The sequence below is a fragment of the Siphateles boraxobius genome, unplaced genomic scaffold (assembly GCF_051911475.1).
Source record: "Siphateles boraxobius isolate OS27281-9 unplaced genomic scaffold, OSU_SipBor_1 9, whole genome shotgun sequence".
In the NCBI taxonomy this organism is placed as follows: domain Eukaryota; kingdom Metazoa; phylum Chordata; class Actinopteri; order Cypriniformes; family Leuciscidae; genus Siphateles; species Siphateles boraxobius.
Window position 1 is genome coordinate 30,586,472 of NW_027509219.1, and position 19,031 is coordinate 30,605,502.

Genomic DNA, 19,031 nt, shown 5'->3' on the forward strand with positions numbered 1-19,031 from the left:
ATATCACTTAAAAGCGCAATCACCCAAGGAAATGCCAAAGTGATTAAATACTGAAAACTTGTTGACCATTTGCTGTCATGGTTATTTTAAATAACTAATTTAAAATATCTTGCTCAAAAACATGGTGACAAATGTTACCATATCACTATTGTCCCTGCATTTACACTATATCACTATAGCCGACATTTCCCCCCCCTTTATATTAACATGATTTTTAATCAAATCTTTTTGTTTTCCATTTTTACACAGATGATCCATTAATTTTTAATATATATATTTATAAATACTATAAATAATATATATATATATATATATATAAAATAATTGTACATTAATTTGTAATTTCCTTTAATTAGAGATTGCAGAGCTTGTGCAAACATATCCACATTGCGATGATCAGATGCTTTATTACCACTGTAACTTTTGTTTATTTTGTTATTGAGGGGAAAGCACGCAGCACATATTTACATATTCATCTAAACGTTGCTCTCAGCAGTGTGGTCGGCATCTGGAAGTTTGATAACAGTATAAGCACAGAACTAAAAAAACCTTTTGTACGCTAGGTGTGCACGTCTGCATGAGCGCGAGCACGAGCAGTAAGTTGTTGGCTGCAGTGTAAATTAAGGCCACCTGTGTTGCTTATAACAAAGGTTTCGGAATTCTCCATTTAGCCCCTTTAAGCACTCAAAATCAATATTAAATTCATACCTTGCCATGTAAAACCTCTTTCTTTCAACCATTATGTTGAATGAATAAAACTGTATAGGGGTCGTAATTCTACATTGACTATAGTCGTTATCCTGATGTGAAATGTCCTTAGGGGACTAGTTTTCTTTAGTTCTCTCTCTGTTGGTTAGTTCTGAACAGCTCAGGCCTGGACTTGAAACGGAAAATTTTTCTTAGGATCAGGGCACGCCTGCAAGATGATTAAAATTTTTTTCCCATTGTTTCTTGCACTTTGTCTACATGTCGACGGCATTTCCCCTGGGGTACAAAGTGTACAGAACAGTCTGAATCATTAGACTAATGCCTCTATGTGTGCCAGCACAAATCAAAACTTGTTAAGAATGACCCAGTCCATCATTATTCTGTATTAATTATACAAGTTCCAAAATTTTTGTTTCACCTTAGTTCTTCACATTATTTTGTGATCACAGGCATGCCAAAAGTATATAGCAAATATGGCTTGTGCATGATAAAGTTGCCAAATTTCAGTTTGGCCTCACTTACAACCTATATCCAAAGGGAGTCATACTTCAATACAGCAGTCTGTAGCGTTACAAATGAAAGCCAAAACTATCAACGGCACATATACTAATAATTCACCTTGCTTGTCTTAGAGAGTTAGTACAGGCTTCTGAAGTAAGAAGGCAAAGTCTCTGGGTTAGGGTTCTTTAATCCAAAGTAATTTAACAATTTGTTTAACGGTTAATGGGATACAGAACAATTATTTACTTTAAAGGGACTATGTGTAGTTTTATAGGTATTTTATTATCTAAAATCAATATTTGTATTCATAAATATGTCCTCAATTGTGTACAAATACCTCTGCCAATTATCTGACTTATCCTCGTAAACGAAGAATTTATTATCTTTATATACATGTGACGGGTAAGTCCACGGAGGCTTCCATGTTGTTCCACCATCTTGAAAAACTATAATACCAGAGAGGGTCAAAAAGTACTAGGCCAACGCGTTTCCACAACGCGTTTTCGTTCAGAGCCAGCGTCACGTAACTGAAAGCAGGAGAAACGGAGGAGCAGAGCAGTGAGAGGGGCTTGTCACTGCCCCGGCAAGTTTAAAAGGCTGCATTGCACTGTTATTTTTAATGCATATTGCCGAGGCACTGGAGAAGAAATCCTCGTCGCCAAAAAAGTCCAAAATTGAACGTAAAAGGAAACGTGACCGGTGATTACAAAAAACAAGAGTCAATGTCGGGATAGCTTTTTCCAGGTGGAAAGAACTAATGCAGGAGAAAGATTTCAAAAGAGACCCTGAAGTTGCCTGCTTTCTCCTCGACAGGTAGGCTAAGTCAATATTACAGTCTTAATGACATGCTTTTTTTCATTGCTTGGTTGTGTACTTTATTATATAGACAGTAGAACATTTATAGTTAAAAGTTAAACAGGCTCTTTGATGAATAGCAGCTATTGAATAAAGTTGAGAAGGCGCTAAAAACAAAGTTTGTAAGTTTACTGTTTATGTAATCTAGAAATCTAAGAATATATTTTATAGAGCATATGATTGTTCTTACATTGTTTGTCATAGCTTTTTGGTACATAACGGCTACCGTAGATGCAACACGCATTTGAAAAAGCGAGGCGCTGGAGAGCACAATTCGTTTGAAAGCAAAATACAATTTCACCGCCAGATGGGAGAAATGCCTACACAATGTCCCTTTAAACTATCAACAGCCTACTGTAGCTTTGCATGCTTGTATCAACACAAACTTTATAAAAACAAGTTTCAATTTCAACTTATTTTGTATACACCTTATTTTTGACGAAGGAGTGCATTGCCGCGGCCATTTTTAAACGGTGTCATACGTTTCCAGATTTTTTTAGCCTTTTCTATCTTTTAAATATAAAATTTAAAAAAGGAAAATAAAAAATATATTTTAAAATTGCATAAAAAAAATTAAACAAAATGCAGTAATAAGCATATTTCATGTGTCTTTTATTTGTTACTTCTTGACTTTTATTCATTATTACTAATAGTCACCTTTTTATATTTAGTGTTGGGGAAATTTGCTTTTAAAATTAATGCATTACAATATTGCGTCACTCCCTAAAAAGTAACTAATTGTGTTATAGTTACTTTTTTAGAAGAGTAATACGTTACATTACTTTTGCGTTACTTTTTGGATTATCACACTGACAGAGTAATCAGCCAATCATAGCGACGTAAAGGCGGTGCTTCCTCCTCCTCACACGACTTCTCCACATCCATCAGTCTCAGTATAGTCATCTAATCAAAACCGCACCTTCTTTGCCCAGGCCTGTACTTATATATCTCTATCAGTGCACTAACATGTGCAAAGCATCCAATCCAGATTTTCTGCTGATCTGCGTTGCACATGCCCATGAATGACAAGCAGTCTTTTTATTATGTGGAATTGAAGGCATTCTAGTCACAGCCTCTTTATTACTTTTTTTCTTTCTTTTTTTCACTGCTATTAAAGTGCTGCATCATTAAGCTGGATAATGCCATTTTTAAAAAGGCTGACAGTCCCGGGGTTTTTATGAGCGGCAGCGGAGACTGCCGGAATAGTGATGAAACCATATGGGGAGAACCGGTGTAAATGACTTCTTAGTGGCGCAGTGGTTCGTGAAGGACACGTTGACGGGCGGCTGGCAGGAAACTAATGATCTACACACTTCGCACCACCCTAAACACGAGGTCTCGAGGAAAACAGTCGTAATTAGAAAACACAACATCGGGAAAAAACAAAAACCTCTCAGTGATTGTCACGGCTTCTATCGTGTCTGGCCTTATAGCACAGCGCAGTGAGGTTTAAAGTGTGTCGGACCCTTGGGACCTGTCAGGGAATCACATGTGTGGGATTTGTGTGCTTGTGCAGGCGACCAAAATAAAATGGAGAATGTTCATATGACTTTATAAATGTTCATATTCCTCTGGGAATTGCACTGTATAAATGTTCCTAGTGTGGTCCCTGGTGAAGTCAGTCAGCTATAAAAGCAATGGCACTGCCTGTCAAAAGTTTCTTTGTGAATGTCTCTGGTTGTCTCTTGTTTAAATCACATACAAAGGACAAGTCTCAGTAATAGAAGCTGACAGTTGAGCGAAATTTTAGCTGTCATGGCCTAATTTAGAGACAGGTTTGCTTGATAGATAAACAGCCTCGTTGACAGGGAAATATCATTGCATAACCAACAAAGAAAAGCTGTGCATAGCAACATCTTTGACCCTAACCAATAGACAGGTTTGATAACGACGGTCTGTAATTGGTGTTCTTTCCTTTGTTTGTGTCTCATTCCTCCGAGTAATTAGGATGTTGTGTTTATTTTCCTCACTAATTAGTGTATGCTAATGATGTAGAGGTCGCAATGTGTGATCTCGGCCAATCATGTGTATCACCTGGCACTGGCGCTACACAGAAAATGGAACTTCAGACTCAGAGGAAACCGTCTCTTTGACTTCAGACCACAGATATTGAGTCCTTGTGCCAAAATGTATCGCTCCCTTGTCCTGTGGAATAGGTTCATAAAATATATTTCCAAACAAACACTTCAATCCAAACTGCATTATTATGACAGCTACCAGCTAATACACTGATGTCCAATAACAGTTACAGTATTGTACCATCGAACTCACAGTTTGAAGTATAGCATATCATTTAATACGGTGTAGCCCATGTTTTTTATGGTTATATTCTTTACTGTGTAAGGTAGCAAGAGAAAAGGTTGAGAACAGATCAATGGTGTGCGGTTTAAGCAATTACATTTCACATGGTTTTAAAAACAGTTACTATTTACAATAATATTTTGTCTTCAAGTCATTATTACACACTGCTGATCAGCTTTTATGATTTATGTCACTTTCTTTTCAGATCATTGGGTGAACCACATCAAGAGGTGCTCACATCCAAAAATCAGCAGAAAAAATAAATAAATTATATTTTGATTATTATATTAAGAATGGACTTAAGAATGGACATTAAGAAATGTTCAGGTCACATTTCACCACAGGACCAAATAGGGAATAAATAAGCATTTTGCATAAAGAAAATAATCTTGTAAATTTGTTTGTTGTATTATTTTTCAGATAATTTGACCCCCAGTTCTCATTAGTGTAATGTGTCTGTTATTGTCTTTGTCATTATTTTTAATGACGATTATAATATTATAATAGTCAATTTTATTTTACTGTTTTTCTATCAGTTTTATAATTCAATATTTTTTTTTATTAAAGGCAGCACGAATACTACAATGAATTAATATATGAATACTAAAAAATTTACACTTGTATTTTTATTTATATTTTTTATTAATTTATATTAATGTAAAATTGAGGGGTAAAATGTGCTTAATAAAATGTGCTGACGATTAATGTCAGAAAGAAAATTATAAAACATTTTTATTTATGCAAATAAATTAATGTACACTATTTTCTTAATATAATCGTACTATATTATTATATTAAGAAGATAAAGTGTACATTTTGCATAAATAAAATGTGTTATAATTTTCTTTCTGACATTATTTGTCAGACAATTAAGCACTTTACCTCTCGATTTACTTTAGTATAAATTTTTTTAAAGTATTCATATATTAATATCATTGTAGTATTTGTACTTCCTTTAATAAAAAATAGCAAACAGTAAAAAAAAACAATTATAATAGTATAATCCTCATTAAAAATAATGACAAAGACAATAACAAACACATTACACTAATGAGAACTGGGGGTCAAATGCGCCTAATTGTCTGAAAAATAATGCAATAAACAAATTTACAAGATTATTTTCTTTATACAAAATGCTTATTTATTCCCCATTTGGTTCTGGGGGTGAAATGTGACCTGAACATAATGTTGTCCAGATAGGAGAACTGTTTACTTTTTAATTAGTAGCGTTCAACTCTCACATTAATGCCACTGCCATCTCAATGAGACACAGTGAGCTCAAAGGAGGCAAAAGACATGCTGCTGAATATTCATTACTGCTGGATACAGTTGCCTTATAAAAAAAACAGTGATTTATACATTATTTGATGTCCCATTTAATGATTTTTTTTTCTGTACTGTGGATTATTTTCTCATCCAAATCTTTTTGTGGAGGCACTGCCTCCGTTGCTTAGAGAACGCGTTCCTGCAATGCATTTAATAAGCAACACAAAAGACCAAAGACATAGATATTGGCTAGATTTATCGCTGCTCAGATGTAAAAAATGTGACTCAATATCAGTGATATGATATGATCCAAACATGGAATATTCTGAATATCTAAATCAGCCATAGGCTTGTTTTATAATATTTGTTCTGTCACACAGTTCAGTATGTTCAGTCCTTCAGGCAATCAGGCCAAAAAAAAACTGGTTGTTTCATCATCTACTTCATCTTACATCATTTACTCACCCTCATATCATTCATCATGAACCCATATGGCTTTTAGGGAATGTCTTGGCTGCTCTTCTTCATATAATAAAAGCTAGGCTGCTCTTCTTCATATAATAAAAGCATGCAGTGACCAGGAGCCGTCAACCTCTAAAAAAAAAAAAAAAAAGATTAAAAAAACACCATTAAATGAGCAAAATAATATTTCATATTCCAACTGTATTCCCTTACCCTTGCATTATATAAGTCTTCTGAAGTCATAAAATAGCTTTGTGTGAGGAACAGACCTTCAGGGCATTTGTGCTGACAGCTTAAGTGTGCAATAATTAACACTTGTTTAATGTGATGCAGGCAATGCCAGTCCATCATTAAGCTGTCAATTACAGGCCGGGAATGTTTACCAATAAATAAGAAGTGCTCAGCTATACAGTCTGGTAGAATTACATCCTTTATCTCTACATAGATCAGAACTTTTTATTCCAGCAAACATGGCTTTTTCATTATTAATTTTAGGTGTTTTAGTGGAAAACTTCCAAGTATATATCCCCACAATTTTTTTAAAGGTGCTTAGGCAGGGTAGCCAAATCAGGGTTTCAAGCAAAATTGGGCAAATGTTTTGCTGTTGCCATGAGTTGGTTTTTTTGTTTTTCATACAAATTAGATCTTAAAGTTTTTTTTGTTTTTTTTACTAATCAACAGCCAATCTTCTGCAATTCAAAAGGGGCATGTTTACATTATATGGACACCCTGTTCTATTTGAAAGGATTGGCTATTCCAGCAGTGGCAGCAGTGGCTCAGTGGTTCATGTAGGTTGTCTTCAAACCGAAAGTTGGTGGTTCTATCCCCGGTTCCTCCTGACCAAGTGTTGAGGTGTCCATGAGCAAGACACCTAACCCCAGCTGCTCTCGACGAGCTGTATGGCGCCTTGCAAAGCTGACACCGCCGTCGGTGAATGAATGGGTGAATGTGAGGCAATATGTAAAGCCAGGGGTCTGTAAAAGCGCTATATTAATGCAGTCCATATACCATATAAAAGTGCCCCATTATGCTTTTTTTATTTTACATTTCACAAAATAGTTGTTTGTGAATGTATAAGGTCAATCTTACTGTCCGCGAACAACTTCTACTTTGACCCTTCCTCAAACACTGTAGTTGTAGCTGAGGCCTGGAAGAGTTTAGTTCGTGTTGTTGAGTTTTCTGCGCTTTGCATGCACTTCCAAATGTTAAGGACTTGGGCTCAAACTGATACGGTAAAACAGACACCATTGTTAATGTTCTTATCAAGTGCTGAGGAATCCTCTGGAGCTGAAATTCAGATATGCTAATGGACGTTCCATTGTGATTGTGTGTGAGTTTTTTGTACGTGTATCCAATGGGGAAAAGGTTTTGTGCAGCCCAGTCAAGCTCTTCCTCACCAGACTCAATAAATCATTTCTACATGGATCTTGCTTTGTACACAGTGCAGTTGTCATGTGGGAACAGAAAAGGACCCTCCCCAAATGTTGGATTTTCAGATTGTCATTGTGGAAGAGCATTAAGATTTGTTTTCACTGGAATTACTGGAACAGCCAAATCTAAATAAAGTGTGTTTTAGGAGCAGGGGAGTCTCTGTCCTCACTTCATATGCATACTGTAGGAAATATACTTCATTTATTACAAAAACTCTGTTGTAAATGTGGATTATAAATAAATAATATGTTTCAACTCAAGCGTAGCGTCAGTCCTGCCAGGTCACGTTAGTCAAGCTTGCATCAGCTGACTCTCAGATGATCCACGTCTACTTATAGGAATACGACGCCCATCACAGCATTCAAATAAGCTCCTTCAGTATTACAAGCAGCTATCGCGTTTCTCAGGAGCGAATTACCCTCCTCCATCCCCAGCTCCTCCTCTCGTCAGTCAGGATTTGGCATTCTGATTCCCCTTTGAATCAGACTAAATACACAAATTATGTTGTACACTAAAAAAAATTAGATCAATGATATCTGCAATACATTCATGTTGGTTCTGTTTTGTTTGGCCTAAGGTCGGTTAATGCTGCTCTCCCTGCTCTTATCCATGCTAGGCTGCATCATAAATGCACAGGGAGTTCTTGCCCAGAACAGAATCATACCGCCAATTCGAACTGTATGCTAATTGTCAATCGTATTTGACGATAATGGTCCTGACAGAAATGGTCAATCAGTCATGATACTGACATGAAACAGGCTTCATTTTGATACAGACATTACTGAAAAATGATGATAACTTGCAGTTCAGTAAGTGCGTCAGATGTTGATTCAGTAACTTCTCTGAACTAATCTGGGCTGCGTTCCATGAAAGTTGATAGTAGAGACCATTGGTGGCAATTGATCTGACCAATTTAGGCTTACGATGCTTTTAGGAAACAGCCCATTTCAGTAAAAGTAGGATTTAAATTTATAACTCCTCTGTTTGAACAATTTATTAAAGAATCGTCTCATAAGAGTCATTATGGAATCAGTCTCACAATGTATAGAATGTAGAGAATTCTTGATTTAGTAAAAAGAACTGTCTCATAATTCATTAACAATGGTGTCAACATACATCATGTGGTTTCATAAAATATACTCTATACGTGTATGATACATGTATAGAGTATTTTTTATGAAACCACATTGTGATTGCAACATATTTTTACAGGTGGAATAATGTGTCAGCAGAAATACGGTAATTATGGGTAATAGGCTTGCATGAAGTAAAAGCAGCACGACACCGCATGCATTTATATATCCAAGCAACCTTTTTAAAACCTGCCCTGCCTCAGCTAAAATGCAGTCTGCTTCATTATGTCACTTTGTAAATAATAAATTGCATATTTTAAAGATGGTTGTGTGCGTAATGGTTTTTAAAGTTTGCAAATGTTTAATGCTGCTGCTTACATTACAATCCTTAAAGTTAAAGGATCTGAGATGTGAGAATCTGAAGATGCGTAATAGGAACTCTGTGACATATTTGACATTGGGGTGCTTTTGATTGGTTTTTGGGCTGTCCAGCAATCCTGGGCTTGGTATTGTTGGGGAAGTTTGTTGGGATGCAGTCTATGTAATGACTTCACATTGGCCCCACTCATCTGGGCTCTGTGAGCCCGCCTGTCTGTTTCAGAGCGTAAATTATTCCTCTGCTCTTCCGCCTGCTGCCTCTGCGTTACTGAGCCGAACTAAATACATTTCAATGAGAGAACGGCTCCGACTTTTCCACTCCTCAGGGGGGAATGAGAAAGTGAAGGGTGCAGGCATATAAAGTTTTAAACGAATAGTTCACCCCAAAATGAAAATTCTGTCATTATTTACTCACACTTATGCTGTTTCAACTCCATTTGACTTTTTTCTTCTGTGGAAGACAAAAGAAGAAATTTAAATAACGCACTTGGTCGATCTTTTACATAAAATACACTGAATGGGGAAGAGAGCTTTCAAGCTTATAAATGACCTAAAAGCACCGTAGAAATACCATAACAGTGGATGTGTGCTATATTCCAAGTATTCTAAACTTATAAAATAGTTTTATGCTGATTGGCTGCAGAGTCCTAAAAAAATGAGGCATCTAATATAATGAAATATTTAGAAATATTGCAAAAACCTTCAATTTGATTAATTTACCCTTAACCCCTCAACTGTCACCCCCCCCTTTTGATAATTGACATTAAAATGCACTATACAAACCTAAATGGTTGTAATTCAAGAATGCTTTGGAATATAGACCTAAGTTTGGTCTTGTTTTAAATAAAACAATCAGCAGATTATTACTGAAGTGAAAGCACTTCAAAAGATTAAAGTATGAAAAAGTTATGGAAGTTAAAATTTACAGTAAATCAAATATACTTTATTAATATTTTTTTATATTAAATAAATATTTTACAAAATTTTTTTTACTATAAAATTACTATAAAATGAAAGCTATATATCTAACCAAATTTTACAAATTTAAAGTTGATATCACAAAAATTGAAGTTCCCATGAGATTTTGTTTAGGCGTTATACCAAAAATAGCCACCGGGTGCCATTGCATTCCATTGAATTTATACATAACAAATTAATACATTTCTATCCAAATATCACTTCTGTCACTAAATATGGAACCTTGAGACTCAGACCTTTCTGACAATATGTGTTTTGTCAAGATTAGAACATTTTTGATAATAAATTATGAAAGATGATGCCCAAAAGGGGAGGGGCCTAATAAAAAAAAGACAGTTTCTATGGTAACGCAACCTCCAATTTCAAAACGGTTTTCACAGGATGAATTCTGAGTTCGTAAGCTTTCAAATGATACCTAATTTATGATAACTACTAAAATATGTGATATAATAATAATACATTATATATATATATATATATATATATACATATATATATATATATATATATACATATATATATTATACTTTTTAGAGAACTTTTTACTTTACTTTTTAAAATATAATTTTATCTTTTTTTATTGACAAATACTAGATTGTTTTATTATGAACTTTTAGCATAAAAAAAACAAAGTTTCAATTATTAAAAGTGTGTGCGTCAACTTTTTGTGACAAAGGTCAGAAACTGATGTAATGACGTCGATTTTTTGAGGCTGCAATCTTGTCATAAATTCATATATTACTGTTGTAAGAAAAAAACAGCGCTAAAATATCTATTAAGGAGTCTTAGACCTTTCCAACAATATATAGTTTGTCATGATTAAATTAGGATTTAATAGTAATATTTTGAAGTAAATTTAGGTTGCCCGTATACGGGCAGGTGACAGTTAAGGGATATACCCTTTACATTTTAAAGAATACAAATACTCTGTAAAATGTAAAGATGTGATTTTATAAAACGTTACTCAAAAGAAATGTGTAAAGCAACACATTTATGCTATAATGTTACTTTAGTAATTTTTGCAGTGTCACTGTCAAATTTTTACATTATTATTTTTTATGTAAAGAGACGTAACATATTAGCTACTTTTACTTTGATTATTGAATAGGGTTAGGCTATACAGTTTTTACATGTTAACATTAACATAAAACTGAAAATGCCACTTTTAATGTAAAAATTTTAAATGTAACATTCTATAATCACAGGCTATACTCTTAACTCTCTGTGGTGATCAAATTCTGCACTGTTGATTCACTTCCGGTGTAATATATATAGTGGTTTCTTTGCGCACAATTAATTTTTCAGGCTCATGGCATTAGAAAGACTGTTAATGTCTGTCTCTCAAAGTTTGTGCCAAATCTGTGGAGGTTTCAGGCATGCGAGTCTGAGCCAAAAATGCATGGCTAAATTTTCAATGAACGTATATGCCGTCACTAAACCAACCCTCTCTCTGAGTCTTAACAAAAGCTCTTGGAAACTCTCCATTTATTGTGAGCAGCAATGCTTTTAAACCTCTAGAGCAATTAGCTTGAATGTTTGTTGAAAATAATAGAAAGAAGATCACCACATATTGTTTCTCTTTAATTGCGAACCAATTATAACTTACAAATTATAACCAACATATTTGGTTTCAATGTTGATTTTTTTAATGCACACAGGAGAAAAATTAGGAAAACCAGCCCCAAGCTGTAGAATATAAAACAGAAGGGGTGCATGCAAATCCTTTGTGCAATTAATATAAAGAGAAAGAAGTGTCTGGCTTCTCTTTGTGCTCAAGCGTGTCTCCAGTGTGTCTCTCTGTATTAGATTAAAACCTCTATTTGATTCTCTAAGGCTAATAAAAGTAGATCTTTAAAAACCTCACTATTTTCTCTCGTTTACAACCTAAGTTAAGAGTTCATTACTGTCACCTCAGTGTTTCATCTATTAATTCAGGACCTTGTCCTTTTCATGCCAGAACGGCTGGCAGAGGAACAAATAGCTATTTACGATATTACTTTATTAGGACCAAGTGGTTTTTTTTTGTCTTCTTTGATCTCCTTCTCTCTTATCAAAATCTCTTTCACGACATGTCCAGGGAATTCTGTGAACCATTCATATCTCACAATAAGATACATCTTGCAATCAGTATCAAACAGTCTGATACACCCTCTGAAAATCGATGGAACACAATCAGTGTAGCCCAAACCAAGAGCATGATTGCATTCCACCACCTCTTCCATTGATTGCAACGACACCAAATAAAAGAGTATCAAAAAAAAAAAAAAATGTTTACAAGACTTTTTTCCCCAAGAACAAAAATTTTGATGGAGTGATAACACAACAGTCCTGATAGCCAATGAAACGAAAGTAAAAAACTGCAGTAACCATCACTTTGAGACAACAATACACCAACTCATTGAGAAAAAAATAAATAAATGTATATATATATATACAGAATATACCTTGATGCAGCATGGCATTATCTTTCCATTAGCACCATCTGTATTGTTCCAAGTTAATGGTGTACCAAAACTTTTAAGCAAATTAAACATAATGACGCATGTATAATTAACTACTTCCTGAGTTTCTTTTTTGTTTGTTTATAAATGTACAGTATAGAAATCACAATGCATGTACAACCCCAAATCAGAAAAAGTTGAGACATTTTGTAAAATGCATTAAAATCAAGAATCTGTGATTTTTTCATTCTATTTAAACTTTTTTTAACTGACAAAAGTACAAAGAAAAGTGTGTGCTGTGGTCAGATTATTCCAGTTTTCAACTTGTTTTTGGGAGAAAATGGACACAGAGTTCTCAGTCCCAAAGACGAAAGGGACCAATCAGACTTTCACCAGCGACAGGTGCAAAAGCAAACATCTGTGCTGGTATTGAGGTGCATCATTGCAAACGGTATGGGTAACTTGCATTATTGTGAAGGTACCATTAACATGGAGGCATATATTTGGATTGTACAGAGACATAAACTGCCATCAAGATGACATCTTTCCTGGGAAGCAAGACAATGCCAGGCCTCATTCTGCACGTGCTACAACTGAGTGGTTTCTAGACACTCTGCACCATAGAAGGGATGTGCCTGATGTTTACTGCAGTCCAGATATGTCTCTTATGGAAAATGTATGACCCATCGTGAAAAGGAGAATCAGGCAACGATGACCACAGACTGTTGAGTGGCTGTCTTGTATCAGACAAGATTGGGCAAATATTCCACTAGCAAAACTCCAACAATTAGTATCCTCAACTCCCAAATGATTAAAAAGTGCAAGTAAAAGCAAAGGTGAAGTGACACAGTGGTAAACATGTTTCTGTCCCAACTTTTTTGGGGTGTGTTGCAGCCATCAAAATAATTTTTTTTTCATATTTACAAAATACAATTATGTTGGTCAGTGAAAACATTGGAAAACTTTTCTTTGTACTTTTGTCAGTTAAAAAACGTTTAAATAGAATTAACAAATCACAGATTCTTGATTTTAATGCATTTTACAAAATGTCCCAACTTTTTCTGATTTGGGGTTGTACAAACTACAAGAAAAAAGAAATAAAATTCTTGCTATCAAATATTGAGAACCACTGGTTTACATTTACAAACCCCAAGCAAAGAGAATTCTGATTCGGACCACATTATTTTCCACTCAACACTTCTCTATTGTACAGTATATAAATCATGGTTTATGACACAATTTATAATGACCAAAAAAAAAGAAAAAAAAGAATTATAATACCCTTCAAACACAGACACACATATATATGAAACGTTATCCCACATGCAGCCATAATCTATTGCGCTGAGTGTATGCGAGTGTGCATGACCAATTTGGTGAGGTTTAGATCATCAAATGACCAATCTCAGGTACTGATGTGAGAATTGAATGGTTTCTGGCTTTGTCACTTCCCCTGGTGGGAAGCAGCTCCCCGTGGCTTTAATTATAGAGAAAGCTCACAACTCTAGTCTTTCACTGCCACACTATAGCTCCTCTCCGTCTCTCTCATCCACCCTCTCATCAGTTCAAACACCATCTCACCTTCTGCTCCAATTACCCAGGCCACTCTCTGCAGTGACACAGAGCTAAGAAATGGTGCTATCTATCTATCTATCTATCTATCTATCTATCTATCTATCTATCTATCTATCTATCTATCTATCTATCTATCTATCTATCTATTCATCCATCCATCCATCCATCTATCTATCTATCTATCTATCTATCTATCTATCTATCTATCTATCTATCTATCTATCTATCTATCTATCTATCTATCTATCTATCTATCTATCTATCTATCTATCTATCTATCTATCTATCTATCTATCTATCTATCTATCTATCCATCCATCCATCTATCTTGTATAGGGATTCTATTCAGCACTTTCAGAGTGAAGCATAATAAGATGCGTAATAAAGAATAACACTAATTTCTTGTACTTTACAATATAATCTCATTTTAATATTATTGTATGTTTAGTTTAAATAACATACAATATCTTTTTTTATGGCATATATTAATATTAATCAAAAATGCAATTGTTCATTATTCACAGTGCAATAACTAATGTTAAGATACGTCTTTTAAAAATGTATTGATAAATGTTGAAATTACATTAACTAATATAATAAATGCTGTCAAAATATTGTTCATTGTAATGAAACTATTGTATAATTCAAAATATGAATAAATACTACTAGTGCCACTAGTGGAACCAAAAATAATTGAAAGAAATGATGTCTGTTTTCAAACAGGTTAACTGAACACAAACAAACACATAGTCCCACCTCCAAATTTATACCATTGGTTGAGCTGCTGTTCCAGGCTGGTCGAGATAAAACAAACGCTACTTATAATTATATCTGCATATTACACTGACACAAGGAATTGTATCTTTACAATACATATCACAACAGCATGCTCCTAATAAAAATGTGTAATCATGCAATTAATAACTATCTAAAAAATATTGAACAGTTAGAGTCTCTGGAAATGTTCTAATAATGTAAAATTGCCCAGAGACAACATGAGTCATCTGACTCTCTCACAAAGCTTTTTAAGTCAAAGTTACTGAAATATAGATTTTAATTTCATATATTATTTCAAATATCAGTTTGACAATGGCTGTAGGCTCTGACCATGATATGATAATCACTTTGACAGTCAATCCTTAAAGAAATCCAGGATCTGCTCCTGCAGGGGGTGGATGACTAAATTTACCCATGTTACTTGCACAGAACAGCTCTCTATATGATATAAACTATTCTTTAATAATGCTGCACAAATGGTTAATTTATATTCATCTTTAATTTTTTATTAGTTAAAAATAATCTCTTTACTTGACTGTTGTACTTTTATGTCTCTGTGTTAATTTTCTTCTCATTTAGAAAAGTAATTTCAACTCAAATCATTATTTCATGTCCATTTCTTTATTTATTTGGTAATAAGTCGTGCAAGTGGTATAATGTACAGTCAGACGGTCATTATCACAAAATAAACCTTTTCAAAGTGATACAGTACATGATCACCGTTTATTTTCTGATAATGACCGGCTGAAAATTATACCTTATTTTATTATACCCTATCCAAATGTGGCACAGTGTCTTATAAATTTGAGTGGGCCAGGCCACAGGATGTCATTTTCTTGCTGACTGAATTTCAATGAAATAGATTTTTTAGGGAAATTGTTAAAGAAGTTACAAAGAACAACAGATTGTTTTCATTCAGAACTCTAGGAACGAAAGAGAAAATTAAAATGGAAACAATATCAATAAAATGCTGGATTAAAATTACCAATGGCGCTTTTATTAAAGACTGAAAGATTTGGTTGTTCTGCTAATGTTTTTGATCCTCACAGCAGGGAACATAAAGCAAATGAATCACATTAGCAGATGTAGCAACCCAAGCAGAACCTTGATATTTCGTAGCAAATTACTCAGACTGACTCTCTCTAATAGATGGATTTTTTTTGTTGACATTTGTGACACCATGTGTTCTTTAAAAGACTCATTGACATGCCATAGAAAACGTTAAAGCATGAAAATTACATGCAAGAACAGCTTATGGAACAGCTTAGCTCTCCATATTAGATCCAGGACCACTCGTGATGTGTTTTCATCTTATTTAAAGACTCAACTTTTCTCACATGCATTCGACTGTACTTAATTTTGTGTCATTTTTTATTTGTCTTATACTTTGTTTCATAATCCTAGATTGTACGAATGTGTTAGGACCTGGTATGTAAAGCACTTTGGCCAACGTGTGTTGTTTGTAGATGTGCTATATAAATAAATGTCATTGATTGATTGTTTGACAATTACTTAATTTGACAGCATATTGATTTTATTATTTATAAAGACTGCTGTCAACCACAAATATCAGCATGTAGCTGAAACACGTTAACATTTCACTGTAATATGTTTCAGTGACTGATTTTTCATGTTTGTTGAGCTTTTATGATAATTAAATTCAACCAGACAAAGAGAGCTTGTATTCATCCTGACAGTCTTGCATTCATAACTTGTCAATAAAAAGGTGAGAAAAGGTTTCTCCATCATTTACTGATAAATGAATGCCACACTTTATGGAATTTTATCTGAATATTCATACATATTTGTAAATCTCTGAAGAAAGGTTTACGCATTCATTGCTGTCAGTTTGTTTAAATGGTACTTTTCAGTCTTCATACACACATATACAAATGTATGTCTTTACATTTGAATACCTATGTTCAAGTGAAATAAATGTTGGACAGACAGACCCATTAACTCACCACTTTCTTCACAGTCCTGTATGTTGAATGAGACTATGGGGATCTGCTTGCATTGCCTTGAGCTGGTTCTGCAGTTGGTGAGGCAGAAAGGTGTTGAAGGCTATAGAAGTCAAAGATCAGTCCTGACAGTAGTGCCAGACGTAGTCAGGTGGAAGCAGGACCTGTTGAGAAAGCAGATGAGGGCATCATCCACACCTGTGTGCCTGCAGTGGGACCGGGTCAGAGCTGTTTAAGGACCAACCTCTCAAAGGTCCTCTTGATGCGTGAAGTGAGACGAAGTGATCTGAAGTCCACACAGGTGCCAGGGAGATCTAAAATCATGCACAATGTCCTCCAGAGATGAGCCACCTTCATCAAACTCAAAAAGAACAGCTGCACAAGAGAGTTACATCTGCTGAAGATATGATTGAGCTCATTTTCTCCTCCACACACGTCTGGATTGATGTGATGGTTCAATTCTCATCAGGTGAGAGTGAAAGACAGGTGCTAATTGCTTGGTCACATTTGATTCTGTCTCAATTAAGTGAGCTCAGAGAAGTATTCTGGGATCTTTTAAAAGAAAAGCCAAAGCTTTGCAGTAATATCCCTTTGTGTCTGCTTTCGAATTAAGACTGCAATGTAGATTTAATAGCTATTTAGCAACGTAGCAACGACACGCGTATTCGTCCCCGTCACAGTACGGTGCATACAGTCAGACGACGAATACAGTCAGCCACAGGCGATCCACACTCCAATCCAGAAGGGGGCGCGTGCGGGAATGCAACGCTGTTCGCTAACCACCACAACCAGAAAAAGAGCAGAAGAAAAGATGATCTATGCACCAATCTAAAACAGGAGCGAGTAGCCTATACGCTGAGTTTCGATGCATTTTTGTGAAGCGCTCTATTAACTTACTAGCTGTACACAAATAAAAATAGACCCTTTAGTTTCAAATGATGTCTTACTCTTATCCGTCTGACCATAATGTTGGAGTATTTTAGGTTGTTTCTGCTGTTATAAGAGACAAATTCATTTGGCATTGTGCCAATTTATGTTGTGGAGGTCTCCCTAGTACAGTCCAGAGATGAAATATGAGACCGTTACTTCTGTGTTACGCCCCTAATGACTATTTAGCACTTTTTTATTATACGATTTTTTTGCAGATCAATGTACAAAACAATCCGCCAAACAACATGGCAATACACGATATTAATGGTAATTCACTATATATTATTGTTATCTAAATACTGAAGTACTCTAAGATCATTTCACTACAATAGATCAATTGCGATGCAAAAAGATATCAAAATAATGCAACTAATATAGACTACATTAGACTAATTTGCCACAGGTTCCTTCGAGATTTTCCTCTGGGGTTTTACAATTGGGTTTTTCGATTTATCTGTAAAATAAAGCTTGTGGTAAACATAACTTGACTATACTTTGACATTTTTTCTACAACGTAAATTACACACATCCATAGCAAAAACGTTCATTTTGAAGCAGTAAAACACATTTTTGAAAACGTATAAGGCGGTTTGGTGTGTGAGTGTGTGCAATGTACATTGTAAAACAAAACATCAAAGTATAGTAAAGTTATGTTTACCACAGGCTTTATTTTACTCAAAAATCGGATTGTCTTCTGAAGTCATCTGCACCACTCTATTATAATAGCACACGCATAACCATGTAATATATGATATGTATGTAAAAAAAGGAAGAAAAAAAACAATTTGATGACGACGAACACAGCATTTATGTAGGTTACCCGTCGTAAATCCAAGCACAAGCTCCACTTTCCACTACAATAACCTCCAAAACTCATAAAAGAAACTTAAATAAATCCCAACATAGCAGAACATTAAACTGTAACAAGTCCCCTGCTCAAAAACATAAAATAACATGTAATTTTAATATTTAGGCTTACTCTCCCTATCCAGTCCTGTCCAAAGCATGCTGGGGGGAAAAAAACCCTGCTCACTTTTAACAATGCTATAAAACCCATAAAAATTATTAATATAGTACCAATGCAAATGGATAAAGTAAACGTTTGTTGGACAAATTTTGATGGGCTTGCACTGAAATTAGGTAAAGAATCATGTTGCTTCAGCACATTTGAAGTAAATTAAGCAAGATAGGATTTTGATTGTTTTTGAAAATTCAAATTAAACTCCAAGGAAAACTAAAGTTCACTAATTAAATTTATCTCCTCTACAATATAAAAAAAAAAAATTGGCAAGCAAATTTTTTTTGGCACAACAAAAAAAATGTAAAATGCATTTTTATAATATTATGATTGCCAAGGGTGTCACAGTCTTGTTTGTGAAATTTCAAATTCAAAC

General features: G+C 34.7%; 1 protein-coding gene across 5 annotated transcripts in view; it reads right to left on the reverse strand.

Annotated features, from left to right (window-relative positions):
• mapk13 (mitogen-activated protein kinase 13) overlaps window positions 1-19,031 on the reverse strand; it is a 65,861-nt gene that overhangs the window by 33,741 nt on the left and 13,089 nt on the right. For 2 of the 5 annotated variants that reach the window (XM_077223640.1, XM_077223637.1), the window contains exons 3-6: window positions 16,952-17,021; window positions 16,711-16,871; window positions 9,391-9,426; window positions 6,097-6,225 (exon numbers count right to left, since the gene is read on the reverse strand). The gene's annotated coding sequence lies outside the window, so the exon portion shown is untranslated. Of the gene's footprint in view, window positions 1-6,096; window positions 6,226-6,306; window positions 6,329-9,390; window positions 9,427-15,076; window positions 15,132-16,710; window positions 16,872-16,951; window positions 17,022-19,031 lie in introns of those variants that run through there. The other 3 variants (XM_077223638.1, XM_077223635.1, XM_077223641.1) reach the window with 3 other exon arrangements.